We start from the raw sequence: 12,872 nt of genomic DNA, 5'->3' as shown, positions 1-12,872 counted from the left end.
ACCAAAAAATTAAAAACTAAGGAAAGGGGACAAGGATAGATTTTAGCTCTATCCAGGAAGTACGTGAACTGATAATGGAGCAGATGGTATTTAAGGATTAAAAATGCTCGCTTCTCTGTTCACTGTCTTCTTCAGTAATTATCTGCCTGTTATATTTCCAGATCTGTTCCAGATCTCTTAATTTAAGGAGGGAGTTGGAAATGTGTACCTTAACGAAGAATTTGTTTTGTTCTACTTCATACTAACATCTGAAGACTGGTAGATGATTAGGAAAGCTGAAAATATGAAGAATTTTTATGACTAAACCCTGATGGTTAGAACAAAGACATGAATAAGTTTTGGGAGTACTATTCAGCCATAAAAAAGAATGAGATCCTATCATTTGCAACAACATGGATAGAACTGGAAGTCATTATGCTAAGTGAAATAAGCCGAGCACAGAAAGACAAACATTGCATGTTCTCACTTATGTGTGGGAGCTAAAAATCAAAACACTTGAACTCATGGAGATAGTAGAATGATAGCTACCAGAAACTGGGGGTGGTGGTGGGAGGTGGGGATTCTTTATGAGTACAAACAAAAAACAAAAAACAGAATGAATAAGACCTACTATTTGATAGCACAACGGAGTGGCTATAGTCAATAATAATTTAATTGTAGATTTAAAAAATTAAGAGTATAATAGGATTGTTTGTAACACAAAGGATAAATGCTTGAGGAGATGGATATCTCGTTTTACATGATGTGATGAGTACACATTGTATGCCTGTATCAAAATATCTCATGTACCTCATAAATATATACACCTAAGGCTGGGCACAGTGGCTCACACCTATAATCCTGGCACTTTGGGAGGCCGAGACAGGTGGATCACGAGGTCAGGAGATCGAGACCATCCTGGCTAACACGGTGAAACCCCGTCTCTACTAAAAATACAAAAAATTAGCCGGGCGTGGTGGCGGGCGCCTGTAGTCCCAGCCTCCCAGGAGGCTAAGGCAGGAGAATGGCGTGAACCCAGGAGGCGGAGCTTGCAGTGAGCCGAGATCGCCCCACTGCACTCCAGCCAGCCTGAGCGACAGCGAGATTCCATGTCAAAAAAAATATATATATATGTGTATATATATATGTACACATACATACACACACACACCTGCTATGTACCCACAAAAATTTAAATTTAAATTTAAAAAAGAATGAGGCCAGGTGTGGTGGCTCACACCTGTAAGTCCAGCACTTTGGGAGGCCAAAGTGGGCAGATTGCTTGAGCCTAGGAGTTTAAGATCAGCCTGGGCAACATGGCAAAACTGTGTTCCTAGCAAAAAAAAAAAAAAAATAGTGGAGCATGGTGGTGTGTGCCTGTAGTCCCAGCTACTAGGGAGGCTGAGATGGGAGGATCACCTGAGCCTGGGAGGTCCAGGCTGCAGTGAGCCAAGATGTACCACTGCACTCCAGCCTGGGTGACAGAGCCAGACCCTGTCCCAAAATAATAATAATAATAATAACATAGTTGTATATTTTAAAATAATTAAAAGTATAATTGGATGGTTTGTAACACAAAGGATAAATTCTTGAGGGCATGGACACCTCATTCACCATGATGTGATTATTACGCAATGCATGCCTGTATCAAAGTATCTCATGTACCCCATAAATATATATACCTACTGTGTACCCACGAAGTTTTTTTTAAGAAATATGCTTTTGGGGAAAGTTGCATTTTAGAGGAATTCAGACTGGTAATACTTAGCTTTCTTGCTTCTGAAATTCAAAAGAAATTTGAATGGCAGGATCAGATTTTAGCTTTAAATCGTAATTAATAGATCCTATATTCCATTTTTGGTGAGTGATAGTGACAACAGGATAATTTCTGGTTATTAAAGCTTAAGCTACTTTGGTAGAGCTAATCAAGTTAAATATTATGCAAGTGGGTAAGATTAAATTAAGCTGATGTCTCACTGCCCTTTCTTGGTCCTCTTAATCTCTTATAGTCATAGATTTCTATAACACTTGATTATTACAAACAGGATTAGAGACATTGCCTTCTAGTAGTGAGGTGATTTTTTTTAGACATACTAGTTAAAATGTTTCAAGAGAAGAGAAAGACTTTAAACTTACTTTACTTTGTTGGTAAGTATTTCAATTGGGAGTATTATTGCTATTTTTGTTTTATTTGAATGGTAGAAAATAGACTAATGTACGCCAAGGAGAAGGAGGGAAATAAATTGATTGTGAATATCTTATAAATTCAATGTGTTTTTTCATAGTAAGCCTGTAATTTGTTTTATAAAAAATATATCCAATACAAATTGAAAGCTTTAGATCAGTATATTTTCTTGAATGTTTAACAACTATTAGTGGAGGCCGGGCACAGTCGTTCATGCTTGTAATCACAGCACTTTGGGAGGCTGAGTTAGGTGGATCACCTGAGGTCAAGAGTTTGAGACCAGCCTGGCCAACATAGTGAAACCCTGTCTCTACTAAAAGTACAAAAATTAGATGGGCATGGTGGTGCACGCCTGTAGTAGTCCCAGCTACCCAGGAGGCTGAGGCAGGAGAATCACTTGAACCCGGGAAGCAGAGGTTGCAGTGAGCCAAGATCATGCCACTGCACTCCAGCCTGGGTGACAGAGCGAGACTCTGTCTCAAAAAAACTTAGTGGGAAAAGTATTTGCATTAGGAGTTGTTTGCAAATTAATTGCTTTTTTGGAGTTGCTGAGTAGTTGACTTGATAAACCTCTTATCTTTACATGTTATAGTCTTTGGAAGATATGTTTATTCCTAATAATTTTCAAGTATTATTAGAATGATCTGAAGTGCACAGGTGAAATTTTTAACTTCTCCATTTGAAGGTTGTGACTTTGGAAGATAAAGAAGAATCTGGAAAATGAATAGTGGGATTTAGTGTAGTGGCAATAGAGGAACAAAATTTTTATTTCTCAATCATGCCTTTCCATACCCAAATAATGGGCTCTTGACAAAGAACCAGAGGCACCATTAGGAAAAAGCTTCTTTAGGAATAGAGATTTACCCTGATCAAGAAAGCTTTCAATTCAAATTTGAAGAAATTCCTGGCCACACATAGTGGCTCCCACTTGTAATCCCAACACTTTGGGAAGGCCAAAGTGGAAGGATTGCTTCAGCCTAGGAGTTTAAGACCAGCCTGCGCAACACAGCAAGACCCCATCTCTGCAAACAAATAAAAGAAAATAACCAAGCATGGTAGCATGCACCTGTGGTCCTAGCTACTCAGGAGGCTGAGGCAGGAGGACCATTTGAGCCCAGGAGTTCGAGGCTGCAGTGAGCTAACAATCATGCCACTGAACTCCAACCTGGGTGACAGAATGAGACCCTGTCTCTAAATTGAAACAAAAAAGAGAGAGAGAAAACAAGAAATTCCCTTATAAATCTATTAACTAAAGAAGACAAAAAAGAAGACCAGTGAAGGAAGTGTCTGGGAAGTATTAAGGCATTATATTTGAGTTAAGTAGAATATCACATTCTTCAACCGTTCCAGGAGGATCAGGGGGTGGTTTATTATTAGAAATGGTATGCTTTTTCCTGTTCTTCATCATTTGGTTCACTTAATGTTTATTTAATTTCCCTTTGCTATCCATAGAAATTTATATAGCATGTAGTCCTAACCCATAAGAATCAGAACGTAGAGCTGTGATTCTCAAACTTCAGTGTGTATAAAGAATCACATGTGTAACATGTTAAAATTCAGTATTCTTGGAATCTGCCCTGGACTTACTGAATCAAATGTATTGGGGGATGAAATCTAGAAATATGGATTTTGATTTTTGTGTTTTTTAGAGATGGAATCTAACTATGTTGCTCAGGCTGAAGTGTAGTGGCTATCACCAGGTGCAATCATAGTGCACTACAGCCTCAAATTTCTAGGCTCAAATGATCCTTCTACCTCAGCCTCCTGAGTAGCCACAACTACAGGCCCATACCACTATGCCTGGCCAGAAGTCTGCATTTTTTTTTAATTTTATAAAATAGAGACAGAGTCTCACTATGTTGCCCAGGCTGGTCTTGAAATTCTGGGCTCAAGCGGCCTCCCAAAGTGCTGGGATTACAGGCATGAGCCCCTGTGCCCGGCCAAAGTCTGCATTTTTAACAAGCTCCTTTATACCAATCACACTTTGAGGAACACAGGTTTAAAAAGTTTATTATCCATTATGATAAAGGCTTGCTCTAGGAAGTTTTGGGTTACTTTATCACTAAATCTTTCTTTTATGTTGTATTCTGATCAGTAATGATTTTTAAAGATTTTTGAATACATAAAAATAAGATTATAAAATTGTAAATTCTTTTCAGTTCAAAACAGTTGTTCTTGAGCTAGGCATGGTGGTTTGAGCCTGTAATCCCAGCCACTCAGGAGGATGAGGGAGGAGTATCTATTGGGGCCAGGAGTTCGAGACTAGCCTGAGCAACTTAGCAAAACCCTATCTCTAAAAGAGATTTTTTTTTTTTTTTTTGGAGACGGAGTCTCGCTCTGTCACCCAGGCTTCAGTGCAGGGGCTCAATCTCGGCTCACTGCAACCTCTGCCTCCCAGGTTCAAGCGATTCTCCTGCCTCAGCCTCCCAAGAAGCTGGGATTACAGGCGCGCACCACCACACCTAGCTAATTTTTGTATTGTTAGTAGAGACAGGGTTTCACCATGTTGGTCAGGCTGGTCTTGAACTCCTGACCTCATGATCCGCCCACCTCGGCATCCCAAAGTGCTGGGATTACAGGCATGAGCCACTGCGCCCAGCAAGAGTTTTTAAAAGTTAGCTAGGCATGGTGGCGCATACTTGTAGTCCCAGTTATTTGGGAGGCTGAGATGGGAGGATCACTTAAGCCCAGGATTTTGAGGCTGCAGTGAGCTATGATCACACCACTGCACTCCAGTCTGGGTGACAAAGTGAGACCCTGTCTCCCTTTTTTTTTTTTTTTGAGACGGAGTCTCGCTCTGTCGCCCAGGCTGGAGTGCAGTGGCGTGATCTCGGCTCACTGCAAGCTCCGACTCCCGGGTTCACGCCATTCTCCTGCCTCAGCCTCCCGAGTAGCTGGGACTACAGGCACCCACCACCGTGCCCGGCTAATTTTAGTAGAGACGGGGTTTCACCATGGTCTCGATCTCCTGACCTTGTGATCCACCCACCTTGGCCTCCCAGAGTGCTGGGATTACAGGCCTGAGCCACTGCGCCTGACCATTTTTTTTTTTTTTTAAGAACAATATTGTGGGATTGGGGGTGATTTTGCTCCCCAGGAGATATTTGGCAGTGTCTGGAGATATTTTTGGTTGTTGCAGCTGGGAGAGGAGGGTGCTACTGGCATGTAGTGAGTAGAAGCCAGGGATGCTATTCAACATCCTACAGTGCACTGACAGGATCACTCCTCACAACAATGATCTGGCCTAAGATGTCAGTAGTGTTACTTTTGAGAAACCCTGGTTTAGAATGATCATGGCCTGTTTGAATTTCTACCTCAGTATCTTACTAACTGTGGCATTTTGGGCAAGTCGTTTAACCTCTCCAATCCTGTTTTCTCAACAGATAAGCAAATGTGAAAAGAGTACTTACCTTATAGTGTCGTTTTGAGGATTGAACTAAATTATATATTCTATAAAGCAAGAAGTAACTGCCTGACACCTGCTAGACATTCCAAATAGTAGCTATTATTTTCTCCATAAATCCAAGACAGGCTTGCTTTAGAATATCTTAAAATATTAGGTCATTGTGAATAAGGATTATAACATCTAATTATAATGTTCCAGGCTATGTTCATGTAATTTTATTGTAAAAGTTGTTTTTTTGTTTGTTTTTTAGACAGAGTCTCACTCAGTCACCCAGGCTGGAGTGCAGTGGTGCAGTCTCAGCTCACTGCAACCTCCACCTCCCAGGTTCAAGTGATTCTCGTGCCTCAGCCTCCCGAGTAGCTGGGACTACAGGCATGTGCCACCACACCCAACTAATTTTTGTATTTTTAGTAGAGACGGGGTTTCACCATGTTGGCCAGGCTGTTCTCAAACTCCTGACATCAAGTGATCCATCTGACTCGACCTCCCAAAGTGCTGAGATTACAGATATGAGCCACCACCCCCGGCTTGTAAAAGTTTAAAACTAGTTCATTTGTTGTGATCTGTTTTCAGTTCATTTTAAAGAAAATGAACCCAATGGGGGCAAGGTGGTTCATGCCTGTAATCCCAGCACTTTGGGAGGGCAAGGATTATTTGAGCTCAGGAGTTTGAGACCAGCCTGGGCAACATGGCGAAACCCCATCTCTACAAAAATTAGTGGGGCACGGTGGTGCACACCTGTAGTCCCAGCTACTCAGGAAGCTGAGGTGGGAGAATCACTAGAGCCTGGGAGGTTGAGGCTGCAGTTAGCCAAGTTCACACCACTGCACTCCAGCCTAGGCAACAGAGTGAGACCCTGTCACCAAAAAAAAAAAAAGAAAGAAAGAAAAAAAGAAAATGAATTCAGGAAGTAATCTAATTGCTTCTGCATTAAGCAGCCTTTTGAAGTGATTTTTTTTTTATAAGAGCCTGAAAAAAGATAATTCCTTTGAACTAGTTTCTTCTACTTGATAAATTATTTCGAGAAAGAATAGCCAGAAGTCTGGTCTTTCTAGTCTGTTAATAAACAGGAAGAGGAATAATATATATTATAATATATATTATAATAATCATTATACATGGTCTCGATCTCCTGACCTCGTGGTCTGCCGGCGGATGGGATGACCCAGCCATCCCATTACTGGATATATACCCAAAGGAATATAAATCATGCTGCTATAAAGACACATGCACACGTATGTTTATTGCGACACTACTCACAATAGCAAAGACTTGGAACCAACCCAAATGTCTAACAATGATAGCCTGGATTAATAATAATATATATTATAATATAATTATATTATTATATTAATATATAAAAATATATATATTTTTATATATATATATATATATTAGAGACAGAGTATTGCTCTGTTGTCCCCGCTAGAGTTCAGTGATGTGTGATCGTAGCTCACTGCAGCCTCGAACTCCTGGGCTCAAGTGATCCTCCTGCCTCAGCTTCCTGAGTATCTGGGACTACAGGGACATGCCACCACGTCCAACCAATTTTATAATATTTTGTAGTAACTGGGTCTCGCTGTGTTGACCAGGCTGGTCTCGAACTCCAGGGCTCAAGCAGTCCTCCTCAGCCTCCCAAAGTGCTGGGATTACAGGCTTGAACTACCATGCCTGGCCATAAATTTTTTATGTAGACCTGCTTGAAAACGTTTTTTCAAGAATTTTTGCGTAAGAAAACTCCACATATTGATAACTAATTCAAAGCACTTATATTTCTTTTGTTGGCATGATTATACATCTATGTAGTTGAATAGAGATAGGAGGGTGTAAAACTGTGTAAATACCTGTTAGTGCTTCACACTTGTTTTTCTCAGCCCCATACAGAATATGTAGTCACCCTGAATAAAGTAGCCAAATCATATTTGTGTTTGCTGGTAACTGTCAAATTTAATTTGAAAATATGGCAAAATTAGATATACAATCATATCATCTGCAAACAGGAACCATTTGACTTCCTCTTTTCCTAATTGAATACCCTTTATTTCTTTCTCCTGCCTGATTGCCCTGGCCAGAACTTCCAACACTATGTTGAATAGGAGTGGTGAGTGAGGGCATCCCTGTCTTGTGCTAGTTTTCAAAGGGAATGCTTCCAGTTTTTGCCCATTCAATATGATATTGGCCGTGGGTTTGTCATAAATAGCTCTTATTATTTTTAGATACATCCCATCTATACCTAATTTATTGAGAGTTTTTAGCATGAAGGGCTGTTGAATTTTGTCGAAGGCCTTTTCTGCATCTATTGAGATAATCATGTAGTTTTTGTCTTTGGTTCTGTTTATATGCTGTATTACATTTATTGATTTGTGTATGTTGAATCAGCCTTCCATCCCAGGGAAGAAGCCCACTTGATCATGGTGGATAAGCGTTTCGATGTGCTGCTGGATTTGGTTTGCCAGTATTTTATTGAGGATTTTTGCATCGATGTTCATTAGAGATACTGGTCTAAAATTGTGGAAGACAGTGTGGCAGGGATCTAGAACTAGAAATACCATTTGACCCAGCCATCCCATTACTGGTTATATACCCAAAGGAATATAAATCATGCTGCTATAAAGACACATGCACACGTATGTTTATTGTGGCACTACTCACAATAGCAAAGACTTGAAACCAACCCAAATGTCTAACAATGATAGCCTGGATTAAGAAGATGTGGCACATATACACCATGGAATACTATGCAGCCATAAAAAATGATGAGTTCATGTCCTTTGTGGGGACATGGATGAAGCTGGAAACCATCATTCTCAGCAAACTATCGCAAGGACAAAAAACCAAACACCGCATGTTCTCACTCATAGGTGGGAATTGAACAATGAGAACACTTGGACCCAGGAAGGGGAACATCCCACACCGGGGCCTGTTGTGGGGTTGCGGGAGGGGCAGGGATAGCATTAGGAGATATACCTAATGTAAATGACGAGTTAATGGGTGCAGCACACCAACATGGCACATGTATACATATGTAACAAACCTGCACGTTGTGCACAAGTACCCTAGAACTTTAATAAATATATGTATATAAAAAAGAAAATATGGCAAAATTAATGATTGCTTCAAAATATAGATTGCGTATTTTAAAATGTGAACCCATATTGTCTGTGCTCTGAGACTCATTAAAACGGTATCAAATAATAGCAATTCATTTTGTTGGAAAAACTGAATAAATTTGATCTGTGCAGTCTTAATTTAAATCAAATATTCTCTATCTTCCTCCTGTTTCACTCTCTCCCACAGCCTTTACCAACTACTTGTTTCATTGTTCCACAGTCTTGTTAATTATTTGTTACAACCAATCTTTCCTTTTTTTTTTTTTGAGACAGAGTCTCACTTTGTTGCCCAGGCTGGAGTACAGTGGTACCATTTTGACTCACTGCAACCTCGGCCTCCTGGGTTCAAGCGATTCTAGTGCCTCAGCCTCCCCGGTAGCTGGGACTACAGACATGTGCCACCACGCCCAGCTAACTTTTATATTTTTAGTAGAGACGAGGTTTTGCCATGTTAGCCAGGCTGGTCTCGAACTCCTGACCGCAAGTGATCTACCTACTTCAGCCTCCCAAAGTGCTGGGATTACAGGCGTGAGCCACTGCACCTGGCCTGTTAACAACCAATCTTTCAAGAGTATATATCTTTTTCTGTGGGTTAGAGTGTGTTCGGTTTTTCATGTGTGGCATATTCATTTTGTGGCCCTTACCAGAATTTTTTCGTATTTGCTACAAAACTAATGTTTTTTTTTGTTTTTGTTTTTTTTTTTTTTGAGACGGAGTGTTGCTCTGTCACCCAGGCTGGAGTGCAGTGGTGCGATCTCGGCTCACTGCAACTCCACCTCCTGGGTTCAACCAATTCTCCTGCCTCAGCCTCCCGAGTAGCTGGGATTACAGGCACCCGTCATCACGCACAGCTTATTTTTTGTATTTTTAGTAGAGACGGGGTTTCACCCTGTTGGCCAGGCTGGTCTTGAACTCCTGACCTCGTAATCTGCCCGCCTTGGCCTCCCAAAGTGCTGAGATTACAGGCGTGAACCACCGCGCCTGGCCTACAAAACTAATTTTTATGCAGCCTTTTTCCATCATTCATAGAGATGTACTTGTGACATAAAATTGTGGTCAGTATTAGATGAATTCAGATATGCTTAAAGGCAGATCAGGCTGGGCATGGTGGCTCATGCCTGTAATCCCAGCACTTTGGGAGACTGAGGTGGGTGGATCATTTGAGGCCAGGAGTTCAAGACCAGCCTGGCCAACATGGTCAAACCCTGTCCCTACTAAAAACACAAAAATTAGCCGGGGGTGGTAGTGCGTTCCTGTAATCCCAGCTACTTTGGAGGCTGAGGCACGAGAATCACTTGAACCTGGGAGTCAGAGGTTGCAGTGAGCCCAGATCATGCCACCGCACTTCAGCCTGGGCATGACAGAGCGAGACTCTGTCTAAAAAAAAAAAAAGGCAAATCATGCATTTTTAGAATCCATGTTACTTTCTAAAGTGAAAAAAAAATTTGTTTCTATGTAAGCGTTTACGTGTACAATTATTTCTTTCTTACATGTTAATGTAAGCAAGTCAGTCAGTTCCCAGTTAAATTTCATTAATTATAAATTTAGTACACATTTACTGAGTGCCTACTGTATGGTAAAGAATTGTGAGTCTCTGTTCTCTTGTAGCTAATAGTCTAGAAAAGGAATCAAACGTCAAAGTGTCTTAAAATGGTAAGTGCTAGAATATAGGTAATGGGAAATATAACTGGTCAAATGGTTCTGAATGATGAACCACTGCATGATTTCCCAGCTTTTTCCATACATATCTCTATAAAGATGAGCAAAATCATAAATTAGCATTAACTCTACATTGAGATTTTTGTTTTCTTTGTTATCCCTTCCTGCCTTCTTACTACTCATGGCAAGGATTAAATATTGAGGGTGGAGCTGGACGCAGTGATTCATGCCTGTAATCCCAGCACTTTGGGAGGCCGAGGCAAGCAGATCATGAGGTCAAGAGTTCGAGACCAGCCTGGCCAACATGGTGAAATCCCGTCTCTACTAAGAATTCAAAAATTACCCAGGCGTGGTGGCGTGTGCCTGTAATCCCAGCTACTCGGGAGGCTGAGGCAGGAGAATTGCGTGAACCCAGGAGGGGGAGGTTGCAGTGAGGTAAGATCGCGCCACTGTACTCCAGTCTGGGCGACAGAGCAAGACTCCATCTCGAGAAAAAAAAGAAAACATTGAGGGTGAAGATGAGGGGAGTGATAAATATGATAAATTTCAAACTTAAATCCTGTCGACTAACCATGCTTCTCTTCCACTGCCTCATGATGATTAGCCAAAAAGGAACAAACAAACTCTAGCTCTTTTTTGTGTGTAGACATAAATTTTCACTTCTATAGGACAAATGCCAAATAATGTGGTTGATGGGTTGTATGGTAAGTGTATCTTTAGTTGCCAGATTTTTTTTTCTTTTTTTTTTTTTTTTTTTTTTTGAGATAGAGTTTCACTCTTGTTGCCCAGGCTGGAGTGCAGTGGTACAATCTCGGCTCACTGCAACCCCCGCCTTCCCAGGTTCAAGAGATTCTCCTGCCTCAGCCTCCTGAGTAGCTGGGATTACAGGCGCCCATCACCACACCCAGCTAATTTTTTGTATTTTTAGTAGAGACGGGATTTTATCATGTTGGCCAGGCTGATCTCAAACTCCTGACCTCAGGTAATCTACCCGTCTCGGCCTCCTAAAGTGCTGAGATTACAGCATGAGCCACTGCGCCTGGCTTTTTTTTTTTTTTTTTTTTTTGAGACAGATGCTTACTCTGTCACCCAGGCTGGAGTGCAGTGGCGTGATCTCAGCTCACTGCAACCTCTGCCTCCTGAGTTCAAGCATTTCTCCTGCCTCAGCCTCCCAAGTACCTGGGATTACAGGCGTGCACCACCATGCCCGGCTAAATTTTTTTTTTCTTTTTTTTTTTTTTTGCATAAGAGTTTTGCTCTTGTCGCCCAGACTGGAGTGCAGTGACGTGATCTCGGCTCACTGCAACCTCCGTCTCCCGGGTTCAAGCGATTGTCATGCCTCAGCCTCCTGAGTACCTGGGATTACAGGCATGTGCCACCATGCCCAGCTAATTTTTGTATTTTTTTTTTTAGTAGAGATGTGGTTTCAACATGTTAGCCAGGCTGGTCTTGAACTCCTGACTTCAAGCGATCCACCCACCTCAGCCTCCCAAAGTGCTGGGATTACAGGTGTGAGCTACTGCACCCACCCAGTTGCTTGATCTTTTAAGACTGCCAAACTGTTTTCCAAAGTGGCTGCACCATAGTACATTCCCACCAGTGATGTTTGAGAGATCTAGTTTCTCCACATCCTCACCAGCATTTGATATTGTCAGTATATTTTATTTTATTTTATTTTGAGACAGAGTCTCACTCTGTCGCCCACATTGGAGCGCAGTGGTGCGATCTTGGCTCACCGCAACCTCCGCCTCCCAGGTTCAAGCGATTCTCCTGCCTCAGCCTCCCAAGTAGCTGGGATTACAGGCGCCCGCCAGCATGCCTGGCTAATTTTTGTATTTTTATTAGAGACAGGGTTTCACCATGTTGGCCAGGCTGTTCTCGAACTCCTGACCTCAAGTGATCCACCCACCTCAGCCTCCCAAAGTGCTGGGATTACAGGTGTGAGCCACCGCGCCCGGCCCAGAGAGTAAAATTTTTTATTTTTTATTTTTTTGTTTTTTTGAGACAGTGTCTCGCTGTGTCACCCAAGCTGGAGTGCAGTGGTATGATCTTGGCTCACTGCAACCTCTGCCTCCCAGTCTCAGGCGATTCTCATGCCTCAGCCTTCTGAGCAGCCGGGATTTTAGGCATGTGCCACCACGCTCGGCTAATTTTTGTATTTTTAGTAGAGACTGGGTTTCGCCATGTTGGCCAGGCTGGTCTCGAACTCCTAGCCTCAAGTGATCTGCCCACCTTGGCCTCCCAAAGTGCCGGGATTAGAGGCATGAGCCACCACATCCGGCTGAATTTTGATGAGGTCCAGTATATCAATTTTTCTCTTTTTATGGATCCTGCTTTTGTTGTCAGGCCTAAGAACCCTTTGCCTACCCTTAGCTTCTGAATATTTTCTCCTATTTATTTTCGTAAAAGTTTTATAGTTTTACAGTTAAGTATATGATCTATATTTTGTATTAGTTTCTTTTCTTTTTTTTTTTTTTTTTTTTTTGAGATGGAGTTTCGCTCTTGTTGCCCAGGCTGGAGTGCAATGGCATGG

The 12,872-nt window shown here is 41.7% G+C and overlaps 1 protein-coding gene across 3 annotated transcripts in view; it reads left to right on the top strand.

The window, feature by feature from the left end:
* Window positions 1-12,872, top strand: part of MAGT1 (magnesium transporter 1) — a 72,424-nt gene that overhangs the window by 8,921 nt on the left and 50,631 nt on the right. Inside the window, exon 2 of one of the 3 annotated variants that reach the window (XM_063660203.1) lies at window positions 10,529-10,774. The exons of the other annotated variants lie outside the window; for them this stretch is intronic. The gene's annotated coding sequence lies outside the window, so the exon portion shown is untranslated. The remainder of the gene's footprint in view (window positions 1-10,528; window positions 10,775-12,872) is intronic. 3 annotated transcript variants of the gene reach the window in all.

The sequence above is a fragment of the Pongo pygmaeus genome, chromosome X, assembly GCF_028885625.2.
Source record: "Pongo pygmaeus isolate AG05252 chromosome X, NHGRI_mPonPyg2-v2.0_pri, whole genome shotgun sequence".
Lineage (NCBI taxonomy): Eukaryota > Metazoa > Chordata > Mammalia > Primates > Hominidae > Pongo > Pongo pygmaeus.
Note: the sequence above shows the minus strand (reverse complement) of the source record. Positions and strands in the feature narration are given on the sequence as shown.